Source organism: Oncorhynchus clarkii, chromosome 12 (genome assembly GCF_045791955.1).
Source record: "Oncorhynchus clarkii lewisi isolate Uvic-CL-2024 chromosome 12, UVic_Ocla_1.0, whole genome shotgun sequence".
NCBI lineage: Eukaryota > Metazoa > Chordata > Actinopteri > Salmoniformes > Salmonidae > Oncorhynchus > Oncorhynchus clarkii.
Genome location: NC_092158.1, coordinates 89,707,977 through 89,718,432, shown reverse-complemented (window position 1 = coordinate 89,718,432; position 10,456 = coordinate 89,707,977). Strand labels below are relative to the sequence as shown.

Sequence of the window (10,456 nt, the reverse complement as noted above, 5' to 3'; positions counted from 1 at the left end):
TATTACAGTGAAATAATACCATGCTATTGTTTGAAGAGAGAGCACAGTTTTGAACATGAAAAGGTATTAATTAACAAATTAGGCACATTTGGGCAGTCTTGATACAACATTTTTGAACAGAAATGTAATGGTTCATTGGCTCAGTCTAAAACATTGCACATACACTGCCATCTAGTGGACAAAATCTAAATTGCACCTGGGCTGGAATAATACATTATGGCCTTTCTCTTCCATTTAAAATATGTTTTTTTTCTTTGTATTATCTTTTACCAGATCTAAATGTGTTATATTCTCCTACATTCCCTTCACATTTCCAAAAACTGTTTCCTTTCAAATGGTACCAGGAATATGCATATCCTTGCTTCAGGGCAAAGCTTTGCCCTGGAAATTCAAGGATATTTATTTCAAATCCAAGATGGCAGTGCAGTAGGACGTGCATATCTGTCTTTGTCTTATCCCTGGTCTTATCCCTTGTAAATAGCCAGTGTTTTTCGAATATATCTTAGAAAGTTATTTTATCTAAGAACTAAATATGCTTTCCTGCAACCCGCCTCACCGAATGTGGTACGGTTCTGCTATTTTTATTCCTTATAACTGGAACGTCCATCTGGAGCTAGCCAGCTAACTAGCTACTAGTCTTTGTTAGCCACGGCTAGTGGTCCCCAAATTTTTCCCCCCGGAATCAGCCAGCCTTAGCTCGGACAATCACCTACCAGTCTGCAGAGCGCCATATCAACCCAGAGCATATCGGAATGCTTCGCTCTACCATATCACCGGATTCCTGCCGCTCTGGATTATTACACCGGATCATTACTCCGGTAGCCACTAACGAGTGGCTAGTGTGAGCTAACGCCTCTGTCCTGAAACAAGCACCAGCTAGCTTTGAGCTAGACCCATATACTAGCTAATTCTAGGGCTATTCTGTTACGATATCGCAGCAGAACCATCTACTAGCCCCAGCCCGCTAGCTTTTCTGAACGCTGGGTCCCCTGCTTGCCCAGCGTAGTAGTGGCTACCGAACAGCACCCTGACTTACCTATTGCTGCTCTTTTGACCCTATGATCACTCGGCTACACCGCTGACGCCCCCTGGACTGTTTCAATAACACGGTACCTCATTTTGTTTACCTGTCGGCCCCAGCCGAACTCAGGTCCTTTATGTACCTAACTGACCCGCTCTGCCCATTCATCGCCATTTACCAGTTGTTGTCTTAGCTCTCCTGATCAACACCTGTGATTGCTTTATGCTTCTCTCTAATGTCAATATGCCTTGTCTACTGCTATCTTGGCTAGTTTTTATTGTTTTATTTCACTGTAGAGCAGTCAGTCCCACTCAAAATGCCTTAGATAGCTCTTTCGTCCCACCCCACACACATGCCTCACCTACGTTAATTGATGCCTCCAGAGACAAACACATCTCTCATTGTCACACAACGCATAGGTTTCCGTCCACTGTACTCACATCCTACCATACCATTGTCTGTACGTTATGCCTTGAATGTATTCTACCACGGCCAGAAATCTGCTCCTTTTATTCTCTGTCCCCAACGCACTAGACGACCAGTTCTTATAGCCTTTAGCCGTACCCTTATACTACTCCTCCTCCTGGTGATGTAGAGGTTAACCCAGGCCATGTAGCCCCCCAGTTCCACTCCTATTACCCAGGTGCTATCATTTGCTGACTTCTGTAACTGTAAAAGCCTTGGTTTTATGCCTGTTAAATTATGTTATCTAGGTGGAAGGTATAGCCTGTGTATGAGATTAAAATGTATCAACTGGTGATTAGGTTGTTAGATGAACCCACTAAGTTCTTGATGAAATCAACTGGTGAGCCTGTTTAGCAGCTAGTTCCATGGACACATTGATTTCAATGTCCTTTGCCATGGTCAGATTACTTTCAGTCAACAGTCTCTTTTGTGTAGCTTCACTCCGTAGCCCACAGGCTACTAGTCTGTCTCTAATGTAATTTAGAACAGCATTAAACTCATTGTTGTGATAGTTTCTTTAACCTCTAGTGTCGAGCAATCCCGTATCCGGGAGCGTAATCATACCCTCAAGCTCATTAGCATAACGCAACATTAACTATTCATGAAAATCGCAAATGAAATGAAATAAATATATTGTCTCACAAGCTTAGCCTTTTGTTAACAACACTGTCATCTCAGATTTTCAAAATATGCTTTTCAACCATCGCTACACAAGCATTTGTGTAAGACTATTGATAGCCTAGCATAGCATTAAGCCTAGCATTCAGCAGGCAACATTTTCACAAAAACAAGAAAAGCATTCAAATAAAATAATTTACCTTTGAAGAACTTTGGATGTTTTCAATGAGGAGACTCTCAGTTAGATAGCAAATGTTCAGTTTTTCCAAAAATATTATTTGTGTAGGAGAAATTGCTCCGTTTTGTTCATCACGTTTGGCTAAGAAAAAAACCAGAAAATTCAGTCATTACAACGCCAAACTTTTTTCCAAATTAACTCCATAATATCGACAGAAACATGGCAAACGTTGTTTAGAATCAATCCTCAAGGTGTTTTTCACATATCTATTCGATGATAAATCATTCGTGGCAGTTTGGTTTCTCCTCTGAACCAAATGGAAAAATGCACGCAGCTGGAGATTACGCAATAATTTTGACGGCGGGCACCTGGTAAATGTAGTCTCTTATGGTCAATCTTCCAATGATATGCCTACAAATACGTCACAATGCTGCAGACACCTTGCGGAAACGACAAAGTGTAGGCTCATTCCTGGCGCATTCACCGCCATATAAGGAGACAATGGAACACAGCGCATTCAAAATCTGGGGCACTTCCTGTATGAAATTTCATCTTGGTTTCGCCTGTAGCATTAGTTCTGTGGCACTCACAGACAATATCTTTGCAGTTTTGGAAACGTCAGAGTGTTTTCTTTCCAAGGCTGTCAATTATATGCATAGTCGAGCATCTTTTCGTGACAAAATATCTTGTTTAAAACAGAAACGTTTTTTTATCCAAAAATTAAAAGAGCGCCCCTAATGCATAACTGGTTAATGCAGCAGCAAACATTGGCACAGTCTATTTTGTGTAGCTTCACTCCATAGCCACAGAGCTCACACCCAGTAGCTCCAGGACCAGATTCAGAGAACACCTGACTCGCTGTTGATAGTCTAACCCCTGGAAGGACATGGAATTCACTAGAATTCTACTGTTAATAGTCTAACACCTGGAAGGACCGCAGTGGAAAAGGTGGAAAGCTTCAAGTTCCTCGGCATACACATCACTGACAAACTGAAATGGTCCATCCACACAGACAGTGTGGTGGAGAAGGCGCAACAGCGCCTCTTCAACCTCCGGAGGCTGAAGAAATTTAGCTTGGCACCTAAAACCCTCACAAACTTTTACAGATGCACAATTGAGAGCATCCTTCTGGGCTGTATCACCTCCTGGTACGACAACTGCTCCACCTGCAACTGCAGGGCTCTCCAGAGGGTGGTGCGATCTGCCCAACGCATCACCGGGGGCAAACTACCTGCCCTCCAGGACACCTACAGCACCCGATGTCACAGGAAGGCCAAAAAGAAGATCAAGGACAACAACCACCTGAGCTACTGCCTGTTCACACCGCTATAAACCAGAAGGCAAGGTCAGTACAGGAGCATCAAAGCAGGGACCGAGAGACTAAAAAACTGTTTCTATGCCGCTCCGTCCAAATATTTATATATTCTTAATTCCATTCCTTCACTTTAGACGTGTGTATTGTGTGTATTGTTGTGAAATGATGTCGCTCTTCCTTTGGGACTATTCCATTCCATTTAAACAATAACTTGTAGTGGTGCGACAGTCACACTCTGACTCCAGCTAGTGGTATCCTCACAGAGTTATATAGGGGGACCTCTGGTCACCTGCCATGTCATCAACAAATATGGCTGAGGGTTTAGATCTTGTATCATTGGGTTCCTCAGGTGCTGTAGTCCAGGAAGTGTTCTGGATCTCTTTCTACACTGAGGACAGTCATCGTCTCCTGAAGGAGCAGGTTTCTTCCAGTATCTGGTGATGCACGGTCTGCAGAACCTGTGTCCACAGGTGATAGAGACTGGATCCCTCAGCACCTGCTGACACGCTGCACACCTGGACTGATCCTTTGGCAGAGTAGACCATCCACTACAGATATAAAGGAGAGAGAGACTTGTAGATGTTAATACTGATCCTCTAAAAGAGTAGACCATTTACTACAGAGATAAAGGAGAGAGAGATACTGATCCTCTAACAGAGTAGACCATCCACTACAGAGATAAAGGAGAGAGAGACTGCAGATGTTAATACTGATACTCTGGCAGAGAGCTGAAAGAACATTATAAAAACATGAGGACATTGAGATCATTCACTGCTATTTCTCAATTAATGTAATATCATGATTAACATTTTAACAAAGCAGAGTAATCAACAGGTACGGATAATACAGAGTTATGTCCCTTTCTCCCCAACCCGGGAAGTGAACTAAAAAACCTCTAAACCTCTAAAAAGTACTGTTGAAAGTACCGTCTCACTCATGACAACTTTTGATCAAAGAGAGTCAAGTCGCTGATAAAACTCAGAGGAGTGTCCATACAGAAATCAGGCAGACAGCTGGGTACTGGAGACTCTACTCTCTGGGTCTGGTTGGAGCCTCTGACAGCTGGGTACTGGAGACTATTGTCTGGGTCTGGTTGGAGCCTCTGGACTTATCAAATGTTTATCAATGCTGGAAGAGTGATCAGATAAATAATGGGTAACACTGTAGTATTTCATACAGTAATGATCATCAGTAGTATTATTTAGCCTGTTCAACCTCTCTTTCGTATAGTCTGAGATCCACAAAGATTGGAAAGCTGCCGCGGTCATCCCCCTCTTCAAAGGGGGAGACACTCTAGACCCAAACTGTTAAATACCTATCTATCCTACCCTGCCTTTCTCAAGGTCTTCGAAAGCCAAGTTAACAAACAGATCACCGACCATTTAGAATCCCAACGTACCTTCTCCGCTATGCAATCAGGTTTCCGAGCCTGTCATGGGTGCACCTCAGCCACGCTCAAGGTCCTAAACTATATCATAACCGCCATCGATAAAAGACAATACTGTGCAGCCGTCTTCATCGACCTGGCCAAGACTTTCGACTCTGTCAATCATCGCATTCTTATTGGCAGACTCAACAGCCCTGGTTTCTCAACTCGCCTGGTTCACCAACTACTTCTCAGACAGAGTTCAGTGTGTTAAATCGGAGGGCCTGTTGTCCGGACCTCTGGCAGTCTCTATGGGGGTGCCACAGGGTTCAATTCTCGGGCCGACTCTTTTCTCTGTATACATCAATGATGTCGCTCTTGCTGCTGGTGATTCTCTGATCCACCTCTACGCAGATGTCACCATTCTGTGTACTTCTGGCCCTTCTTTGGACACTGTGTTAACTAACCTCCAGACGAGCTTCAATGCCATACAATTCTCCTTCCGTGGCATTCAACTGCTTTTAAATGCAAGTAAAACTAAATGCATGCTCTTCAACCGATCGCTGCCCACACTTGCCCGACCGTCTTGCATCACTACTCTAAACGACTCTGGATTAGAATATGTGGACAACTACAAATACCTAGGTGTCTGGTTAGACTATAAACTCTCCTTCCAGACCAAAATTAAATCTAGAATCAGCTTCCTATTTCGCAACAAAGCATCCTTCACTCATGCTGCCAGACATACCCTTGTAAAACTGACTATCCTACCGATCCTTGACTTCGGCGATGTCATTTACAAAATAGCCTCCAACACTCTACTCAGCAAATTGGATGCAGTCTATCACAGTGCCATCCGTTTTGTCACCAAAGCCCCATATACTACTCACCCCTGCGACCTGTACGCTCTCGTTGGCTGGCCCTCGCTTCATATTCGTCGCCAAACCCACTGGCTCCAGTTCATCTATAAGTATTTGCTAGGTAAAGCCCCACCTTATCTCAGCTCACTGTTCACCATAACAGCACCCACCCGTAGCACGCGCTCCAGCAGGTATATTTCACTGATCACCCCCAAAGCCAATTCCTCATTTGGCCGCCTTTCCTTCCAGTTCTTTGCTGTCAATGACTGGAATTAATTGCAAAAATCACTGAAGCTGGAGATGCATATCTCTCTCACTAACTTTAAGCATCAGCTGTCAGAGCAGCTTACAGATCATTGCACCTGTACATAGCCCATCTGTAAATAGCCCACCCAACTTCCTCACCCCAATATTGTTATATATATTTTTTGGTCCTTTGCACTACTTGCACATTCATCTCTGCACATCTATTACTCCAGTGTTTAATTGCTAAATTGTAATTGTTTCGCCGCTATGGCCGATTTATTGCCTTACCTCTCTAATTTGACCTAATTTGCACAACCTATATATAGACTTTTCTACTGTGTTATTGACTCTGTTTGTTTTACTCCATGTGTAACTCTGTGTTGTTGTTTGTGTCGCACTGCTTTGCTTTATCTTGGCCAGGTCGCAGTTGTAAATGAGAACTTGTTCTCAACTAGCCTACATGGTTAAATAAAGGTGGGGGGAAAAAATATATATATAATAATTTCCTCTTGATATTCCCAAACCCGCAATCATCGCCTGACAATAATTAGCATAACGCAACGGACATAAATATCCCTAGAAAATATTCCTATTCATGAAAATCACAAATGAAATATATTGAGACACAGCTTAGCCTTTTGTTAATCACCCTGTCATCTCAGATTTTCAAAATATGCTTTACAGCCAACGCTAGACAAGCATTTGTGTAAGTTTATCGATAGCCCAGCATAGCATTAAGCCTTGCTAGCAGCAGGCAACCTTGTCACGGAATTCGGAAAAGCAATCAAATTAAATCGTTTACCTTTGATGAACTTCGGATGTTTTCACTCACGAGACTCCCAGGTAGATAGACATTTTTTCCCAAAATATTATTTTTGTAGGCGAAATAGCTCCCTTTGTTCTTCACGTTTGGCTGAGAAATCGGCCGGAAATTGCGGTCACCACAACGCCGAAAAATATTCCAAATTAGCTCCATAATATCGACAGAAACATGGCAAACGTTGTTTATAATCAATCCTCAAGGTGTTTTTCTAATATCTATTCGATAATATATCCGTCGGGACAATTCGTTTTTCGGTAGGACCGATTGGAGTAATAGCTACCTCCTGTATTTTACGCGAGAATCTCTCTCGGAGCCACCATGTGACCACTTACACAATGTGGCCGCCTACAGCTATTCTTCAACATAAATGTGTAAACCTACGTCACAATGCTGTAGACACCTTGGGGAATACGTAAAAAGCTCATTGATGGTACATTCACAGCTGAATAGGGAGTCATTGGAACGCAGCGCTTTCAAAACCTGGGGCACTTCCGGATTGGATTTTTCTCAGGCTTTCGCCTGCAACATCAGTTCTGTTATACTCAGACAATATATTTACAGTTTGGGAAACGTTAGAGTGTATTCTATCCAAAGCTGTCAATTATATGCATATTCTAGCATCTTTTCCTGAAAAAAATATCCCGTTTAAACCTAGTACCAAGAGGTTTTAAATGTTATTTTATGTACTCACAGAGCAACTCCGAAAGCTTTTACCACTGGCAACAGCCTCCGAGGACTTTCCTCTGATCTGGAGTATTTCTTCAGGTCAAACACATCCAGCTCTTTTTCTGAAGTCAGCATCACAAAGACCAGAGCTGACCACTGTGCAGGTGACAGTTAGGCTTCTGAGAGACTTCCTGATCTCAGGTATCTTTGGATCTCCTCCACTAGATTGATGCACCTCTCTGGAGAGCGATTCTCCCTGATCTTCTCCTTGCTGTACTTGACTGTTTCTTCATGGCTCCGTGAGCTGCTTCTTGTCTCTCTCAGTAGACCTCGTAAGTGTTTCTGATTAGACTCCATTGAGAGGCCCAGAAGGAAGCGGAGGAAAAGGTCCAGGTTTCCCGTCTCACTTTGTAAGGCTTTATCCACAGCACTCTTGTAGAAAGTAACGTCATGCTTGTCTCTGAACAGCCAATCACAAGCTGTTGAAAAGCCAGTTTTCCCAGTGACGGAATGCTCTCTTTATTCCAGTGTGGACCTGTCTCTTCTTTCTCTTCTCTTCACACAGAAGATGTTTTACCAGAAGGTGTGTGTACATCTCAGTGAGAGTCTTGGGCATCTCTTCTCTCTTATGTTTCAGCATGTGTTGAAGGACTATTGCAGACATCCAACCGAAGACTGGAATGTGGCACATGATGTGGAGGCTCCTTGATGTCGTTATGTGTGAGATGATTCTGCTGGCCAGGACCTTATCACTGAATCTCTTTCTGAAGTATTCTTCCTTCTGTTGGTCATTGAACCCTCGTACCTCTGTCACCTGGTCAACACACCCTGAAGGGATCTTATTGGCAGCTGCAGGTCGGGTAGTTATCCAGAGGAGAGCAGAGGGAAGGAGATTTCCCTTGATGAGATTTGTCAGCAGAACATCCACTGAGGTTTACTTTGTGACGTCACAACAGATCTTGTTCTTTTTGAAGTCTAGGGGCAGTTGGCACTCATCCAGACCATCAAAGATGAACAGAACGTTGTACTTGTCGTAGTTGGAGATTCTTGATTCTTTGGTTTCCATTGAGAAGTGATTGAGAAGTTCAATTAAAGTGTGGTTTTCCCCTTTCATCAAATTCAGCTCCCGAAAAGGGAATGAAAATACAAATTAGACATCCTGATTTGCTTTTCCTTCAGCCCAGTCCAGAATGAACTTCTGCACAGAGACTGTTTTTCCAATGCCAGCGACTCCCTTTGTCAGCACAGTTCTGATAAGTTTGTCTTGTCCAGTTAAGGGTTTCAAGATGTCGTTACATTTGATTGGAGTCTCTGGTCTTGCTTGTTTCCTGGCTTTTGTCTTAATCTGGCTCAGCTCATTATTGACCTCTCCTTTTCCACCCTCTGTGATGTAGAGCTCTGTGTAGACCTTATTGAGAAGTTTTGGGTGACCTTGTTTAGAGAGCCCCTCAAATACACATTGAAACTTCTTCTTTAGATTAGACTTCAGTTCACAGCAAGCTCTTCTGAATGAAGGATATTGAGGATATTAATATTACGTCTGTTCTAATGCCTACAGTATTGTTGGACTGTGTTTTAAATTGTAATCATTTCTTCTCTTAACTGCCTGTATAAACGTGAATTTTTTTTCATAATCCATTACACACTGGTGTGACTGATAATATTATTATTATTCATATCATTATTGGTGTTATTGATGGTATCTGTGAGTTGGGGTGGGCATTCTATGTTTTGTGTTTCTAAGATTTTCTATTTCTAGGTTTTCTAGGTTTTGGCCAGGTATGGTTCTCAATCAGGGACAGCTGTCTATCGTTGTCTCTGATTGGAAACCATACTTAGGTACCCTTTTTCCCCACCTGTGTTTGTGGGAGTTAACATTGTTTGATGGCACTTAGCCTTAAGCTTCACGGTTTGTTTTGTTTATTGATTGTCAGTGTCATTTCAAATAAAAGAGAAAATATACTGTATACCAGTTCATTCAACAGCCATGACAGAACTTCCCACCACCAACAGACCAAGCGGCGTGGTAAGGAGGACTCCTGGACATGGGAGGCAATCCTGGATGGTAAGGGACCCTGGAGGCAAGCTGGGGAGTTTTGCCGTCCACGGGAGGAACTGGGGGCAGCTAAGGCAAAGCTTTAAAGGCGACACCTAAGTGGGCCAAGCCAGAGGTGAAGCGGTGTTTACGTCCTGCACCAGAGCCGCCACTGCGGATAGATGCCCACCCAGACCATCCCCTATATGTGTCAGGTTTTGCAGCCAGAGTCCGCACCTTTGGGAGGGGGGAGGGTACTGTCACGCCCTGACCTTAGATCCTTTTTATGTATCTATTTTGGTTTGGTCAGGGCGTGACTTGGGGCGGGTTTTGTGTTTCTATGATTTTCAATTTCTAGGTTTAGGTTTTGGCCAGGTATGGTTCTCAATCAAGGACAGCAGTATATTGTTGTCTCTGATTGGAATCCATACTTAGGTACCCTTTTCCCACCTGTGTTTGTGGGAAGTTAATATTGTTTGATGGCACTTAGCCTTAAGCTTCACGGTTTGTGTTGTATTGTTTTGTCGGTGTCATTTTGAATAAAAGAGAAAATATACGCTCACCATGCTGCGCCTTGGTCCAGCTCATTCAACAGCCGTGACAGTATCATTAATGTTGTCTGTCTCTGTCTAAATCAACTAATCAACCCAACACATCCCTGACCTGGCCTCCATATTCAGTGTATGTGGTCCTGTTATGTACATTTGTTTTTGTTACCTCAAGTTTATTTTATTTTATCCCACCTTTATTTAACCAGGTAGGCTAGTTGAGAACAAGTTCTCATTTACAACTGCAACCTGGCCAAGATAAAGCAAAGCAGTGTGACACAAACAACACAGAGTTACACATGGGATAAACAAACA

At 43.0% G+C, this 10,456-nt stretch overlaps 1 protein-coding gene across 1 annotated transcript in view; it reads right to left on the bottom strand.

Moving 5' to 3' along the window:
* Positions 1 to 10,456, bottom strand: part of LOC139421601 (NLR family CARD domain-containing protein 3-like) — a 126,082-nt gene that overhangs the window by 101,213 nt on the left and 14,413 nt on the right. The gene's annotated exons all lie outside the window — the stretch shown is intronic.